The sequence below is a fragment of the Numenius arquata genome, chromosome 13 (genome assembly GCF_964106895.1).
Source record: "Numenius arquata chromosome 13, bNumArq3.hap1.1, whole genome shotgun sequence".
Taxonomy (NCBI): Eukaryota; Metazoa; Chordata; class Aves; order Charadriiformes; family Scolopacidae; genus Numenius; species Numenius arquata.
The window spans coordinates 11,477,710-11,495,952 of NC_133588.1; positions in this window are offsets into that span (position 1 = coordinate 11,477,710).

Genomic DNA, 18,243 nt, shown 5'->3' on the forward strand with positions numbered 1-18,243 from the left:
CTGTTTTAAATGATTTGGGGTGTATTAAGGAAAAGTCACCCCGAGAGCTCAGAGCGGCAAGTTGGGCTTGGGGAGGCTGCCCAGTAGCGGGTCACAGCACTCAGGAGACCTTGCCAAGGGTCACCTGGGCTTGTCCACCTCTGCCTGCACCCAAAGTCCTTCCATGGGTCCTCTGCTTGCACCTACCATGGGCAGGACACAAGATGCTGGGGACGGGGATCTGGGCAAGGGAGTTAAGAAAGGAGGTGATCCTCCCTGAATTTTCTCTTATTTAGCGAATGCTGTGCTTGCAATAGAAAAAAAGAAGGCAGTGCGATGTCCCCAGGTGCAGCAGGGATGTGGAGCTGGGTCTGTCACGAGGAGCTCGCCCAGATGCCGCCCTGGCGTGCGATGCATGGGGATGAGGGTGCATTTCCCACGCACAGAGAGCTGTGGGGGAGAAAGCACCTGCGAAAGGAAAAACCTCCCAGGAAGGTGGTCCTGTGGGCACAGGGTGGGGGGACACCTACCTGTGTCCCTCCACCACCCAGGGATGGGGGTTTGCAGGGATCTGCTTTGGGCTGGGATGTAGCCAAATAGAGAGATGTCATTTTTAGGGTAACTCATTAAGATTTTCTAGCTATAACAGGATCTGAGGAAACAAGACGCTTCTGATGTAGGATTTAAAAGGTAATATGTCACCAATCTTGCTGGGAGTCCCTAGGCCCTAAAAATTCAGTTAATGTTGATATTACGTTAACCTCCATATGGATAAAATCAAGGGATATTTTTTTTTTTTAAGGGTGTATTATTAGCAATGAGGAGCAGGGTATTTGCGGGAGTTCACAAAAACCCAGAAGCTGGGTGTCTGTCTTCCTCGAAATACACTCTCAGTGTCATGAGCTTGGACGCTTCTGTCATAGGAAAATTAAAACTACCATGAGGCAAAAAATACATCATTTGGGGACAGACCTGAAGACAGGCTGAGGGTCTGTACAAGCGCTAAACTCGACACAGTAGTGGAGTCGTCAGCTCATTTCTAACCACTGTAAAGCAATATATGCTCATCTTATCCCAGGAACAGTCCCAGGAACTCATCATCTTGAACGGCTTAATCACATCTGGTTAGGAGCAGAACCACTTCTGCCTGTTTTACTTTCATTTATGATAAACAAAAATGCATGTTTTCATTGTGTGACTTTCTGTAAATTAAACAGCACTGTCGAGTAATCAGCTCCAGCGTGGATTTGTCTGCCTAAGAGTTACTGGGTTTAGCCTTAAAGCAACTGCTTAACTAAAACTTTTCTCTGTCCTAAGTTTCTAAATTATTCCAAAAAAGCCATTTTTGACAGAAAAGGCAGAACCCGAGCCTGTGAGCCGCCAATGCTAACATTGCAGAGGCTCGAAGCGCAAGGATGATAAAAGCTTGACACAGTTTCTTTGCAAAGCCCCAGAAGAGGAGAACAATAATTTTTCAATGCTTAAAACTGCCCACGTATTTTTCGAAGGGGGACTAGAGGGTAAGGACTAAAGGCAGCTGGGTTCTGCTTTGCTCGCCGTTCCCGAGAGCAGCTTTCCTGCCCTGCTCTCCCGGGAGGTCCGTACCTGGGCACAGGGGCCGGGCAGGGCTCCCTGGGGCATCGCCATCCCCGGACACCCCTCAGCAAACTTTCCAGCTGCAGAGCGAGCACGGAACACCGCGGTGTTTCCAGAAACATCCCCCTTTCCCCACCCCCAGCATTTCCACAACCCAACCGTCGGCGATACAGAGAAACCCAAGCGATTTTCCAAGAGAATGCCCTCACCTTTCCCGTGGAGCCGGGAGCTGCCCTTTGCTGTCTTTCTAGTCTCTCACTGCACTATCTCCAGTCTTCCCGCAGCTCCCTCGGAGCTGGAAATATCATTAAGCTCCAGTGAAGCAAAAAAAAAAAATATCCCAGGGAAAGCGTTGCAATATCCAAAGGGAGGGGAGTGAAGGGAGCGGGACGGCCGAGCCCCGGGTCCCTGCGAGCCCCGCTCCACCTGCATGCGCCTTGCTGGGATCCGGCGATACCCGTCCGGCGTGGAGCAGGCATGAATACTTCTCTGGTGTCTGCTGATGACTTCACTTCATTAGCATGCTCCTGATAGTTCTCTCTGACTGTCTTTTTTACTGACTTTAAGGCTCTGCTAATCAAAATACTGTAGCGTTTAACTATTTCCTGACTCCAGGGTTCTGAAAGACGAAGCTCCGTGGGGCAACAAAACCTGACCGGGAGCAGAAACGCGAGCCACGGCACGCACCGGCCCCAGCCTCCATCCAAGAGCAATTTCTGCTGTTGGGGTTTACAGGTCACGGCTCCGAGCACGTTCCAGTTTCATCTGCTTAACGAGAGCGAAACGCTCCTCTGCCGTGCCGGACCTTTTAGCGCAGGCGGATGCAAAGAGGAAAGCAGCCTTTCACCTTCGGGGAAGGGGTTTTTCCCCCATAATTGTGTTAATCAAAGACAGCTCAAGGCAGAGGGTGAAGCAGTTCATGCCCTTATTAACCCGTGCCGCTGCATCAAGACGGGGTGGTGTGACCCAGCCGGGTCTCAAGCGATGCCACCCTCCAGAAGTGCCACCGCTGCCTTCACCTTCTTGCTCTGGCTTTCAGAGGTGAAGAAAAGCTGCATAACCCCCGGGTTAGAAAAGGGGAAAGAGAAGCACAGAGGAATAAAGCAGCTCCACCGAGAGCACACCTGGAGCGTGTGAGGGACAAGGACTCCGCTCAGGGCTCCCTCATGCTTTCTCCTTAAGGTTTCTAAGCTGGTTTGGAGTCCATGTCAGGTTTTACTTTAACAAAGAAAAAAACAGGAATGGATTTTGCAACAGTGGGATAGGAAAAAAAAAAAAAAAATTTAAAAAAGAAAGACTGCATTAAGTGTATGTGCAGCTTTCAGTTTTCCCCGGGTGTGTGTCGGTACCTGGTTGCACCACGCATCGTACCCCCGGTCGCGGGCAGTGGTGTTTCGGGCACACACACACACACGTGCCCATCAGCGTTTACACGCAGACACATGCCATGCCCACCCCGTGGCAGTGCAGTGTCGTCCCGGCACACACGGATGGCACGGCGAAGCACGCCGGACCCTGCTGGCGTGTGGTTGTGCACACACCTAGGGTGGGAACACCGGGTTTAACCATCTGCATCCCTGCTCTGAGCACCCACCACCGTCCCCAGGAAAAAAGCCACGCCTGCGTTCTTACCCAATTAACACCCATTTGTAACAACTGAGCAAACTGGCCCCAAAAAAGCCTTTGCTAAAGGCCTGCCGCCGGGTTTGGGAACCGCATCGGAAGCTGCCGTAGCAGCTGTGGGGTCCGTCGGGCTGGAGGCCTGATTCATACCCAGCAAAATGAGGTCAGGAGCACATGAGTCTCCGAACGTTCATTTCTTCGCACAGGAGGTGACCCACATTTTTTACTCCTGATTCACAGCTCAGCTGCAGACACGGCTATCTTTAGCCCCAGAGAGAGAGGCGGAGAGGCCGAGGGCCCCTCGGCAAAAGCCGTAAGGTCCAGGCTTCAGAAGGCTATGATTTTTTATGATTATATATATACCTTCCCCTGCTTTCTACGGCGTCTCTCAGAGGAGAGCGGGACAAGCTCCAAGCACAGGTTTGATGCACTAACCAGAAGGAGAAGTCCCGTACGGGCTCCAGGAGGATGGAGGTCTCCTCAGGATGCACCCACTGGGTGCCCACCCAACCGGTGCCCATTGCAGCCCATGTTGGGACCCACTGGAAATGGGGCCAGCAGCAGCGAGTCAGGACATCGGGAGAGGGGGTTTTTCCAAACCATCTTGCTGATGGTGGTGATACATGAGCTGATGGTACCAAGGAGCCACAAATACCCATCTTACAACCATCCCTGAGAGGGGGGCTGGTCTTTTTCCAGTCATCGTGACCCGCCCCCCAGAAGATGGGGTCTCTGTTTATGTTGATAAGGGCAGAGGATGCTAAACAGATCTGTTCCCTACTCCAGCTGGTCCAAGCGAAACTCCCAGGCACTTTCCCGTGCCGTGGAAGAAACTCTTGCGGTCGTGGCCGTATCCAGCACCCAGAGCGCAGTTGCACAAACGATAACATTTTAGCAATGTTTATCCTTCTCCTTCAGGGCGGGATTTTTTTTTATCTGTTTTCAGAGCCCTAAAGCACATGTTTACTTTCGCGATGAGTAAAGTCTCCAGCACCGGCGCGGGGGAGCCTCCAGTGCTGGTGTGAGGTTAAGCATGTGCTTAAAGGGCTTGGACTAAATACGGCTTTTCTTTTATTTTCCTTTCCTTTTTTTTTTTTTCTAAAGTAAGGCCACAGCACAGGAAAAACCCCATCCCTAAGACTGTTACATGACAGCAATGCACGTAAACAGAGGGTTTCTCCCTGCAATCACCACCACCCTCCTTCAGCAGATGCTTCGGCAGAGTCTTGCAGGGAGAAATGGAGTTTAAAGCCAGCCTTAAATAGCCCCCATTCTGATCTGTAACCTGTCACCTGCAGACATTACTTGGTATCCAGAGTCCGTACCCAGCTTTGTGCCTTTTTGGCCAGACACTGGCATGGACTGCCTGTTTAAATACACTGACCTTCTCACAGAACAAGTGGTCTCCAGGAGAACCGAGTCAGGAACCTGAACAGGGTTTGTTGGACCCTCAAAATCACATCAAGCTGTGGTCAGAAGAGATTAAGGAGCTAGGACAGATCTTCCAGCATCCTGAGACCCTCTGCTGCTGTCAAGCAGCAAGTGGCCACTGGTGACACCTTATTTCACCCTACCAGAGTGGATGGGAGGATATCTGTTCACCAGCTTTTGCTGCAGGTGGGAACGTCCCATCAGGGACCATGTTGGCAGTCTCCCTTCCAGCTTGCAAACCCATAAATATCCCCCTCTTGCAGCAGCGAGGGCTCTGCTGAGATCACCGCATCAGATATAGCTTCACCATAACCTTGATTTCTCTCATGGGTTTGGGTGGCCTCCCTTTGAAAGCTCCCAACCATTCCTTTCCTGAAGCCAAGAAACAGCGGTTTAATAGCCATAAACCCCAAGCAACGCTGTTGTAACCAGTGGTGTCAGATCATAACCAGGAGGACAAAGCCCATGCATGCATCCAGCTCACACCTGTAGTATAACCACAAAAAACATCTGCAGGTCTGGCGCTTGTTTGAGAGCTAATGTGGATTAGCAGAGAGAGTGAATTTAAAGCCCAGCAGCTGTTCCTGACTTGTTCCATGCATGGACACTGATCACACAAAGCTGATGCCCCACCAGGTCCCCAGATCAGGCAAGGTGGCATGGGCAGGTGCTCTCTGTCCATCCCTCCCTTCCCTTCCTGGCTATACCATGGAATACGACTCAACTAATTCATAACAAACACAAGTTGGGTCAAACCAAGGAAAAAAAAAAAAAAAAGCAGTGGTAGCACATGCTTTCTTAAATAATAAACATATAAAAATGTTAATTAAATCATGCTTTTCAACGGAGAACGATGGGAAAATACTTTCACACAATGCTGAAGTCAACACAGCTTGCTTTTTTTTTTATGTCTCCTTGCAGCCAAAGAGATGCAGAGACCAAGTGAGATGCGGGGCTGACACCATGCAAGCACTGCAAATCAGAGAGAGACACCTCTTGCAGGAAAGCATCTTCTGCGCTAATGGAGGATGCCAAATGAGTTAACATGCCATGAACATGGCTCTAAATGAGTCTGTGGTAAACAGAGATATGAGACCCAGATGTCTGATACTGGCTCCTAATCTTGTGCCTCCACAGCCTGCCAGTTGTGCTTGCAAACCACAGAAGGGAAGTGAAAAGCTTTGGGGCCTACCACCTGGGAGCATCTCCCCTCCCAAGAAGGCACGGGCGAACCCCCAGCCTTGCAATCTGGGGCAAATAGCTCCACAAACCGGCAAGTTTGTGGGAGGGTGAAGGGCTTCTGCAGTGTCTGGTTATTCCCTCACAGATGTGTGAGCTCAAGCAGTTTGGGGCAGCCAGGGAAGTCCACCAAGGCTGAAATCCCTTGGTGCACACTCATTCCTTTCAGTGACAAACCTCATTTGTCCTTCCTCAAGGTTGCTGTGCTCTTTTAAGGACAAATGTCTTCCTGGGGCCCCACATGAGGTGAGCCCACCTTGCAGAGGGGTCTGCTTGGTCTCCTCTCTGCTTTTGCATATCCCTGTCTGCCCCAGAGCTCTGCAATGGTGCTGGGACCAACAATTAAAAGAGGGGCTCATGCCACATGAAAATTTATGGAATAAATCCTGCCCAGCTGTAGGAGACGCTGCACAGCTTGTTTTCCTTGTGTCTCCTTTCAGATCCTGGAGACCACAGGTTCAAAACATTTGGCTTCAGTGGAGCTACGAGCCCAGGCAGCCCCTATTCCTCTCTGCCCAAAGCTGGGAAAAGAAGGATCTTGGGTCCCTCTTGGACACAACATCTGCCCCAGCAACACCAACATCCCCTCTCCAAAGCAAGCAGATGGTGAGGGGCAGGCACGGGAGGGCAGAAGCAAATTCCTCTGCAGCCACTCACCACTTGTAATGACTTTATGGTCTAGTCATTCCTGCAGCTCTCCATTCTGTGGCATTACTCATGTTGCTGCAAGCTTCTGGGGAGATTTTTGTGTCAGGCTTCCCCAGTTGCCTTGCTTAGTCACGTATAATCAAAATATCCTACCTCATCCTCCAGAAGAACCCACTAATAGCTGATGTGCTGCTTCTACAGCCTCTGCAAAGGTCAAGCGTAGATGCTTTCTCAGCTTTGCCCACCTCCCTGTTTTATAGCTGGTAAAGACTTGGTGGGACAGGAAAGGTTTGACAGGCTGTGTGTGGCTCCTTGTTGGCTCTCCAGCAGCTCTGCCCTTCCTAAAGCGCTTCTGGTGGCAGTACACCAGGGACACCCACGGAGCATGCAGCCACGGGATGGGCTCAGTTATCGGTGGTAAGGTCCTCACCAGCTGCTGGCTGGCACTGCATTGAGTCAGGCTTTGCTATTTAAAGCCTTGAGCATTCGTGGAAAAAAAAACCCAGAGTGAGTGAAATGGCAAAGGAGAGAGAGGTACACAGCAGTAAGAGGAGCAGAAACAGCATGTCTGGCACCATTAATGGGCTCCAACGCTTTCAACAGCCATGATGTGCTAATTTCCTGGGATTCTCCGAAGACCTCCTTGGTGCTTACTGAGAGAACAGCCCTTGCCGAGCAGGCCCCAAAAGCAAGAGGCGACTACTTTGAAACCTTCTTATGAAGTTGCTGAACAACAGGCTAGCAAGATCCCATGGACAGGCCGCAGTCTGCACCAAAGGCAGATCGGAGACAAAAAGCCCAAGTAGAAGGAACGTGGAAGCAACAGGCTTCCTAGAAACCTGACAGCCACTGTGAACATGGCTTCTGTAGTGACAAGGAGGAGGCATTTAGTGGCCTCTGTGTTGTGGGGGAATGCTTTGGGATGGTATTGAAGTGGTCTGAGTCAGACAAAAGCATTTTGACAATAATGTTCTGAGGCCAGAAATTAAATCTGAACAAAAAGTTGGAACTCACCCAGCAGGGATAATACAGCATGTGTAAGAGCTCGCTGACTCCCAGCTGTTTGGAGAAAGCCATCCTTGCCACCATCCCCAGAGCTTTTCCTCCACCCTCTTGTAGAAAGTTCATCCCAGTTCTCATCCTCTCAACTCCACCAACCAATGCTGTCATTCTAGAGCAGAAAGTCTGGCTCTGCTGCCTCCACCCCTCGTCTGTTCTTCCTACGCTTTGAGTGAGGGCAAGATGCTCCTATGGAATGCCATGGCAAGCTCTTGCAACACAGAGCTGCCTTCAAGAGCATGGCTACACCAGTCACAGTGATTTGTGCAGATGGAGCCAGAGCCTTGAACATGGACAGGAAGCCTATTACCGAGATGTTGAGCTTTGCTTCTGCAAGAAAATGCCTGCTGAAATGCACCAAGAGTTCAAACACTCATCTAAGCTGAGACGTGTTCCTCCACACCATGCACTCCCATGCACCCCAGGACCTCCATCCCAATGACAGGAGCTCCAGAGGCCAGACCTGACCTCAGATGAATGCTCCTCCCATTCAGTCTCTTCCTCTCCATCTTTAGAGAGACCTTCTCGAGGAACATTTCTGGCAGCAACTCCCTTCTCACCATATGACAGAGCTCTGATAAGGGGGTGCAGCCTCAGTTGCTCACCCCAGCTTCACATCAGCATGATCCACTGAGCAGTGGGTCTCCCAGGCAGCCCCACTGTGCTTCCAAAACAAGCGTCCCTGTGAAACGCTTGGTAGCCAGCATGTGTCTGGAGCTATAATGCAGGCACAAGCCAGAAAAACCATCAACATCAAAGACTAGATCCATACATCCAGTATCTTGAGACAGCAGGGGGGGAAGAAACAGCCCACAAAATTGGGCAGAAAACTGTCAAGCTGCATTCTTGGGAGCAGAGTTTTGTTGACACCATTTCTGCCAAGAGAAGAGGGACGAGTGAACAAGCAGAGGCCACCGAGACAGTGCAGAGGGTCACCAGGAAAAATGCAGATGCCATAAACAGCAGCCGTGCAAGCAAAGAACACGATGGGAAACGCTTCCAAACTGCTTCAGAAGCGAAGAGGCAGCGCTTTGCTCCAGACAAAAGTAAACAAGCCCCACAAAGGGACAGATCCAGCTCATTCTCATAAAGCTGCTGCTGCCCTGAGCATCTCCAAATGCCTCAGTGGGAGCTGAGAAAGGAAAGCAATTTAACCAAGAACCAGCCAGATCAAGTCACCTTTCCCAGCCCTCGCGATAAGCACGTATTTCAGCAGTTACAGAACAATGTCCTTCAGAAATTCATCATCCTTTGGAAGCTGGAAACCCCTTTTTTCCCCTCTCTTATGCAGGGTTTGTTTTCCCCCATCACCTAAGACAGCAGCTTGTTGCTGCAGGGCTGCTGCTGAAGGTTGGCTGGAAGTTCACTGGTCTGTGATGGGGGAACGCTTGGAAAAGTTGTCTATTTCATTTTGCACAATATAGTTACATATTTGGGGTTGGGTTGGGGTTTTTTTTGTATTTTTTTGTTTTGCCGGAGTGCTATTTTTGATGATTTTGCAGTGGGAGAGTGAGGAGCAATACAGCAACTATTTTTTTCGCAGTCTCAGACAGGAGTGAAGAGAGTTTGCAAACAGCTGCAGCCAGATTATTTCCTACCCAGCAAAGCGGACTCAATCTCCTCTCCCATCCTGCTTACCCGAACCTGCAGCATGCTTATGAATATCTTATTCAAGGAAATACCAACTCTGAGGGGCAACGCGGAAGCCTGACACGGCAAGAGCAGCTCCGGGACCCAGCACAAATCCTGGGAGCAGCCAGGGAGATGCCAATCCCAAGGCAAAACCAGCACAGACTAATAAACCAACAGACCTCATATCCATACCTGCTGAGAAGCCCCATTTCCATGGAGAAAGGTGACTTTTCCACCACAAGAACCACCGCTCGGGACTTCACTAACCCAGTAAATCATCCCACTCTCAGGTGGGGGCTGGAAAAATAACTGATTTTTTTGGTTCATTGCAAATTCCAGTGAACCCGGAGGGGGGAAGTACTCTGAGGTTAACTCAGAGCAAAAATTTGAGGCTTGATGAAGGGAAAAGCTGTGGGAAAAAACCTGTTTCAGGGTGAGCACGATACCTCATCCAGACTAAACCCATCTCAACTATTGTGGCTTTTTAGCATCATCAAAAAGAAACCGAGGGTGCTCTCATTCCCAAATGGGAATTTGAAATGTTTTGAAATATTCCAGGTTTTTTAGGATACATTTCCCTTCAGTTCCCAAGGTAAGCAGTGCAGGGAAGCGAGGCAGGATCTGTGCAGAACGCACTGCTGTCATCCTTCCTTTTTCCTTTTACAAAAACTGTTGTTTTACAAAATTTCCCTTCCGTTTGCACTGCTTCGTTAAGGGACAGGCTGGATTTCTCAGGACTCTCGTCTTTCCCTTTGTTTTGTTTCCCAGGGATTTCTCCATTGGCTACCTCCCCTGTCTTAGCTCCTGGTGTTCGGGCACAGTAATATCCTCCAGGCAGCTGGAGAGACGCAATCTTAAAAAAACAGCATAGAGAGCACCTCGATTTTCATCGCTGGCCTCTAAGATCCATTTACATTGAAGTATAAGGGACCCTGATACCACACAGACCCAGGTTTGGAAAGAGCTTAAGCCCAGCCATAACACTCAGTGGGTGCAAATTGCGTCCTGGAGTCTCCACAGCCAGCGATGGGCTGTCTCTTAGAGCACCGCAGGCACCAGAGCAAGGCTCCAGCATCAATACTTTGGGAAAAGCCACCTCTTCTAGCTCCTACATCCCAGCAAAGACTTGCACAGCATTAACAAACATTGCAACTCTTTATAACCATGATGCCCTAGGAAATGAGTTGTCCTCCCTGAGTGGAAAATGCCACTGTCCAGGCAGGTGCTGCGGAGCTGGCTCTCTATCACTCCTGCATCTCAGCACATCACATCACTATCTGATAGACCCTGGATGGGCTCAGACCTTGGAGAAAAGCCACCTCCCAGCATTTTCAAAACCCAAGAGCTGCACTAGCCCTCCCCTTCCTCTTTTTCTGGCAGCTTTTTAATGAATACTCCTGTTAAAAACAAAGGAAATTACATTAAAAAGGAGCGTGTTAAAATAGCTTTAAGGGCCTGACTTTAACTGACACCTACAGTTACAACACGTTTTGCCAGAGCGTGAATCATGCACAGATTATCGGCCAACATGGGTGATTTCCATTATGCAGCCTGGAGTAGTTCAAGTCTGCTGGGCTGTTTGTGCAGAGCTTGGCACAGGCCGCTTGGAGCTTCTCCCACTGGTGGTATAATTTTGTTTAAAAGCCTTCAACTATTGTAGCCCTCCAAAGCAATAGAAACTAAGGCCGGGGGGGGGGGGGGGGCGGGAGGGAGGGGAAAAAATAAAACCAAACATTTTTTGTGGCTGGCCTGAGCTGTAAAATAGAAATCTTCCAGCACAAAGTGGAGAAAATGCGTCTTTCGAAGACATTTGTCTTCGCTCGCCGACCATAGCACGGACAAAGGTTTATTTATGGGCTTATTAACCACTAAGGCGAGAGGAATTCGATGATTTCTTAACTGGCATCTTGGCCCGTTGAGTTTAGGAGCCTTCAGATTCATTTGGACTCCATGTAGAAGTCACTTTTCCTTCTATACATGTATATATGACCCCAAAAAAGCTGCTCTCCTCCAAGTATACCCAAACTTTCCAGGTCTTCTCCTCGCTCCAGCACTCGCCCACATCCATACTCCTCAAGCAGATCCTTCCCGCCTTCCTGCCAGCTTGGACTGAGCTCGCGGGAGATATCCAGCCAAAAAAAGCCATTTCTGGGATATTTTTTAAAGGTTTGGTTTGGAATTTTTGCTCCTTTTTGACACATACAACAGCAACACCACCAAGGGAAAACTTGGTGCTTAAGAACAGTGCTAGGTCAGAACATTTGATTTCTAATAAAAACATAGTTATTTTCCAATTTTACAAAGGAAATGAAAATTTAAAGTTTGGTCAGATGAGGCGTTTTCACTTACAAAACCCACCTAGCATGGCCTCAAGGGAAAGCACCGGTGGGTTTTGTGGGGTGGGAGATGGGGGTCCATTCCCTTGCGTGAAAAGACGACACCTCTCACCATGCAGGGCAAGGTCCTTATAAAAAATACCAGGTTTAGATGGCCTCCACGTCCTCTTGGAAGCTGGGGCCAATTTTGCATCCTCTGCTGCCTGGTTATTTTATTCCTAATAAATAAATTATTCCTAATAAATAAATAAATTCCTATTTAATAAAATAAAAAAAAAAAAGGAATTCCTAAATTCCTAATAAAACCTAAAGGTCCCAAGCCCTCCTCCCCTGCAAGAAGCCACATGCCATAAGGACCTGGCTGGGCTCAGGGACCCACAGACCTAAAGCGACTCCTTAGTCATATAAAGCAGCAGCCAAATCCCACGGCACTGTCCCAATTTGCTTTATTTTTTCCAGATATAAACATGATTTGAACCATACAAAGACGAGACGTTCGTCCCGCCCCAGCATCCGACCGCTGCCGGATTGTCATCTTGTTTGGGGCGCTGCTGCTGTCGGCTGCATCTCTGCGCGGGCACCGACCGCAGGCAGCTGGAAAATCCCACGGCCCCTTTCCTCAGGGGCAAAAACAGCCCCAGTCGCCACCAGAAATACCACCTGGGAAATATTTGGGAAAAAATATTTGTCTGCTAGAACACATGCCTGCCCCATCTGTGGACCAGGCGAGGGCTTCTGCGCTTCCTAGGGCGAAGCGAGGAGGCAGAGCGGAAAAGAGGCAGAGCCAACGTCGGCTCTTCATCGGCAATAGGGGTGAAAAAATGCAAAGGCTGAGCCGAAAGGGCAGGTACCTCCACGGAGCTCACGAGCGTCTGTCGGAGGTGGCTGGATGCCAAACCCCTCCTTTTTCAGTCTGCTACCGCTGAATTTTCTAACAGCCCGCGGGCTCTCCGGTTTCACATGAGCATCTTCTGCCTCGACCATTGTTTCCAGTCCCACCTGCTCCGGCTTCCCCCCCCTGCCCCAAAGGCTTTGGCAACAAGTTGCGGCATGTGGGATTTTTTTTTTTTTTTTAGCAGCCTGACACATGCCAGACCTGAGAAAGGAGCTTGATAAACCCAAGGTCAGGAAAGAATTTAAACTTTGCTTAATTGCTAGGAGGCAATTCAGATCCGTAATGTACCTAGACGGGCAATACAAAGAAGTGAGACAGGTTGTGGGGGAGCAGATCGGTGAAAGCTACAGAAAACATAAAGGGATTAGCTTGATTTTTAATTTGGGTTTTTTTTTTTTGGAAATCACATGCTCTGCCAAGCTTTCTTGGAGGCAAACATTTTTGTCCCCCAGCCAGCCTTGCCAGCCTCAAGTATGCAAAAGTCCTGAGTCAGATTTCGAAAGGCAAAGCAATACTGACTTAAAAATAATTAGACTGAAAAAAATTACTTGATTTTCTAGTCTCTACCCTTGGTCTTACAGCATTTTTTTTCAGGTTTCCAGTTACGTCATTTTTATTCTAAATGAACGTGCGAACCTCCGTGAATCCCCTGCCTCCAGCTGTTGGGGCTTTGAGGGACCAAGTGGGTATTGCAGGATTCAGGGTACCACTGCCATGGCTGGGGGAGCTGCATTTCTGCTGGGGGGGGCTGATTTTTCCACTTTTTCCTCTACTCTGTCCCTCTCGGCATCCCCGATCTGGATCTGGTCACTGGCAGGGATGAGCTGCAGCGGCCGGCACTGCCGCTCGGGTGCTGTACCTGCAACTGGAAGGGAATCCTCCTCTGGAGCGGTCCAGCCAGCACCTATCGCAACCGCAGCCTCTGCGCCAAAGCCTACGTTTGGGAATAAATCCCTTTCCCTGCTTTCGGCTGCTGGATCCAGCGCTTCGGCCAGAAATCTGGCCGTCGGGTTCAAGCCCGTTGTGCCTCGGCCGCCGCCTCTCGCGCTGCCCTCCCTTCCAAGAAAAATGGAAACAGGAGACGAAGGAACTTTCCTACGCTGCATCCAGCTTTGCCCGCTGCCAGATTATCATCATGATATTATATTAACGTGCAAATCATGATTGCTCACAATAAAAAACATAAAAAGAACAGAACGCGCGCGCCAGCGAGAAGCGAAGCAGAAAGCGCATGAGCTCCAGCTCAGCCTTTGGCAGCACCTGAGGCAACGGCAAGGCGCAGATGAACTGGGACGGCATCACCGAAAGGGTCAGGCTCAGCCCCGCACAGGATTTGCCCCTCAGAAAATGTTTTTAGCAGCCGAGAGACTCCTCTGCCCCACTGCCCTGTGCTGTGCTTTACCCGAAGGGGCTCCCTGAGCTCCATATGGGCTGCATCGTGCCGGGCATCTACACACTGGGGTCATCAGGGCTTTGCTCCAGTGACATGGGCCACAAGGGAGATATGAGACGGGTTTATGTGATTTGATTTGAGGGGATCAAGAACAAGTTGAATCAGATTTATTTTTTTCTTCCAAAGACACGATAATCTCCAAACTGATCCCCTTTAAAAAAGCAACGGCAGCCTCGGGAGGCAGGATTTCCACCCATAAAGTGTTCATTTAAAGTGCTTATAGGTTCAATCCTCCGACTTCGAGGTTTCTGCATGAAAACATCTGAAAGCAGCAAGCGCTACAACACCACTCACATTCATACAGGGCTTCCTACCCGCTGACAATCCCAAAGCTCGAGAGATTGATGCTGCTTTACAAACCATTGACTGCACAGACCCACGTGAACACACCGCCGACGTCGTTACAGGAACATTAAAGTTGCAAAAACAAAGTTAGGAAATTCCAGAATTGCCGTTTCCTGGGCAACTTCAAAAAGCCTCTTTGTGTCTTTGCATTTCCATACCTGCTCTTTCTGCCGGCCCCCCCCTCCCCTGCAGCAAGCCCACTCTCGCCCATACATGCCATGGCCATGGGTTCCCCCCAGCCTCCCCCATGCTGGCTCAGGAGGCAGCCGGTACCCCAGATGGATGGGTTATTCGGGGTAGGGAGCACTGGGGATGGTGGAGCCTCTGGTGGGAGGATGAAGGGGATCGCAGGAGTGTGGCAGCTGCCTCCCAGCCTTGCCATTCCTTGGCGCGCCGATAGCCAGGAAGGAGCACAGGCATGCACGCTCTGCAGCGGCGGAGCCCCCGCTGATGTAAAATGAAGATGCTGGGTGGATTTCTGTGGTTTGGAGAAACAGTGGGACTGAAATCGGGTCCCAAGCTGAGACTGCAGCTATTTTCCAGAGCTATTTTCAAACCGTATCTGTTCCACCCTGAAATGCAAAGGCTTTCCACAAATACCCTCACCCGCAACTCGCCAAAAATGCCAGCTTATCTCCCAAAATCATCTGCGTGGTGTCAGCACGTGTGGATACACACAGGGCGGGGAGGAACAGAACGGACGAGACTGGCTGAGAATCCAGATAAAAGTAGGAACAAAACCCCGTCGGGGCTGTTTTGGGCAAAGCAGTGTTGCAGCTCCTCTCCCCGAACTTATACTTCTTTTTTCCTGTCCATCACATCACCATCGAACCTGAGGAACCGGTACTGGAAAAGACTTGAGAAGCCAAAGAGAAAAGCAAAGAAATTGCTTTCAGGACCCACCTCAGGATCTTAGAGAAGAATAAAAGCAAAGCATGGCCTGTGTGCATCACGACATGGTCTGGCACATCAGCCCTGGGTCCTGATGTCCCCAGGAAGGTTGTGAGCTTTTGTGTGCATGTCAAAATGTCCACACACCCTTAGATACGCGCAATAAAGTCAGCAACGCAGAGCGCCAGCTTCCTTCAGATCCGCAAGTCACAGCCTAAGTGAGCTCCAGGAAAATCAAAACAAGGTAATTAAGAGCAGATTTGGCCCTTAGCACTTTTTGTATACAAAACGTTTTGGAAACTAATTAAACCACTGTCCAAGGCAATGCCGTTACACATCCAGAATGCCACGAATGTACTGGCGAGCGCCTCAGCCTGAAGACGGTGAAAGCATCAATAACCCCAAACCGGGCGTGATGGAGCTGCCACATCTGACATCCCCAACATCTCGCAACCAGCCTTCCTTTGAGCAGACGCTCGATTTACGAGGTGTGAGAGAGAGGAGGGGATGTCAGTTGCAAAGGATCATCCGTTTCTCCCCCAGGAACCATGCTGTGTGTTTTTATCCGAGCTCGAGCTGAAGGGAAACCTGGCTTTCTGCTGGTGGGGAGCTGGGCTGGGCTGGGAGGAACAAGTCACACCAGCACGCTGCTACTGGGGACAAAGCTGCTGCGAGACTCCGGGGCAGAGCTGCCGGACCATAGTTTTATTTCTTTTACAGATGCCAGAGCTTCTCAAACTACAAAATCCTCGGATATATTAGAAGAGGGACTGGCACCAGAAACTTCTTCTGCGGGAGTAAGCTGTGAGCCGGAGCGACCTGGGGACTGCTCTGGAGCACTAATGGCTTTTTGGTGACCCTCGCATTTGTTTATGTTTTTATTTAAGCAATGGAAACGGAAAAAGGTTCTTTTCCTGAAAAGCCTAGCAAAGCTGCCCTCACATGGGAGGCAGCAAAAGGTGAAGCTGCAGGACGGGACTCGGGGAAAGCACCATCGAGGGGCAGAAAAGAAGGAGCTGCTGACCCAGCAGGATGGGGAGAGCAGGTACAGCCCCACACTGGTGCTTTGTGAGGGCTCCCTATGCAGGATTCTGCAAAAACCAAGACATTTGGATTGAAGACTATCTTTTTACACTGTGACACAGGGCAGACATCTCACCTACGCGCTGGTAGAAGACCATCCAGAAAGGAGGAGCAGCCTCCAGCCACCGTCCTCAACTCATCTGCATCCTTCCATGCAGCCTGCAGCAACGTGTTGGGTCAGTCAGTAGCTCATCTTCCCCCAATTTAGGATGAGGAAATGGCTGCTTAGCTCCTTCATTCCGGCGCAAAGGATCTGTCGCTGGTTTTGAGCTCTTTGACAGCCCACCTGCAGGATGTGCCAGCCTGCTCAGATGGCAAATCCCTGCAGAAGTCGTGCTGGCCCCAGGTTAGACCAAATTTGTCCTTCCGGTGAACTGCATCCCATCAGTTTCCAAATGGAGGTGGACAGAGCAGTACCCCAAAAGCCCGGCTGGGCTGGTGGGCAACACAAGGTTGCAAAGAAGGGTGACAAAATACGAGCAGAATTGCTGCTCTTGGCTGGGACACGTAAATAGGAGAAGCAGAAAGGGAAGAAGATGCGGCAGGAAGAGCAGGGCTGCACATGGAGATAACTATTGACACACATAGAGATAATAATGAATGTGGACACTAATTCCCAGGGGCACAGTGCACCCCTCTCCTAGGGAAAATGAAGCATTGCAAAGAGGATGCTTCCAGAAGAGCCCTTTAATCACCCTCTAAGATTTCGGCGTCCCGTCTTTTCGAGGCAGTCTGATGCCTGAAAACTCCCAAGCCCCTATAAGAAGCGTTTCTTGGAGTTGGAATTACTCATGCTCTCTTTCCATTTTCAAAGTCTCTACGAATACTCAGCTTTGATATAAAAATATAGGCAAAATACACAGTGGGGTGATAGGAAGCAGAAATGTCCCACTCTTTCTCTCCAATAAATAAATTAAACCCCAACTGGGCTGAACTTTGCCTGGCCATGTATTTTATTACTAATTCAAATTATTTATTGGTGTCTGGAGACGGTCCTAATCATGGTGTAAAGAGACTTGGTCTCTTCATCCCAACATCTCCACCTTGTATCTGAGCAAAGCGTTTGCTTCAGCTCATATCTCCAGACAATAAAAGATAAAAATACTAAAATTGCAGGAAATTAAGTGTGTCACCACTTCTACACTGCAGCTCTCACCTTTTGCTTTTTGTTCAGCAAAACCAGACAGAAGCCACTTTCTCTGCCTGCTTATTCTTGGTCAACCCTTTGAAATGCAGACCTTCTTGGGAGGAAACCCGGTAAAGATTGACCTTTCTTGAAACACTCATAAAGCTTTTCTAATTTTTCCTTTTGCCTTAGTGTTCTGTGTTTTTATTGGGATCTGAAAGTAGAGTTATTTTCCCTCTTTATTTTCCTCCCCTTTTTTTGCCACTGAATCTGACAGTGAACATCCCGAAGGAGGGGGAGTTTTCTACCCTTTTCTGGTAGCAAATTCTTTATGTTTCATTTTAGCCCTTTGTGGCTTCAAAGAAACAGCTTGAACTCCAGAAAGGGTCCAGACTGGCCAAGGAAATATGAAACATCGTAATATTTCTAATGTTAGAAGAATTTTTAAAAGGTTACGTAGTGGAAAAATAAAATATGAAAACCTTGTGAAAGCAAGGAGGTTCCTCGAATGCTCCTGCCAGCCCCCCTGCTACTGCAAAAAAGGGCAAAAGGGGGGGGAAATGTCAAAAATCCCCCTTAAAAGCAAATTTCAACAAACAGAAGGAAAAGCATTTTAAATCCCGCAAAGCAGAAAATGCTCCAAAATGGTAAAAAGCTTTTCTCAACGTTTTTCCCATAGCTGACCTATTCTAATCATCATTTTCACTCTCTTTTTCTGGCAGAGCAGCCCAAAGCCACCATGTGCATGTCCCTAAAGCTGCCTATGGACTTTCAAAACCTATTTTAATGGAAATGAAGCAGCAATGGAAACATTTTGATTTCCTATTAGCTTTCCTAAAGCCCTTTTACTACAAAAACCTAAACTCAGGGCTTAAGCCGTGCCAACAGATGCATCTCTTTAATTTCG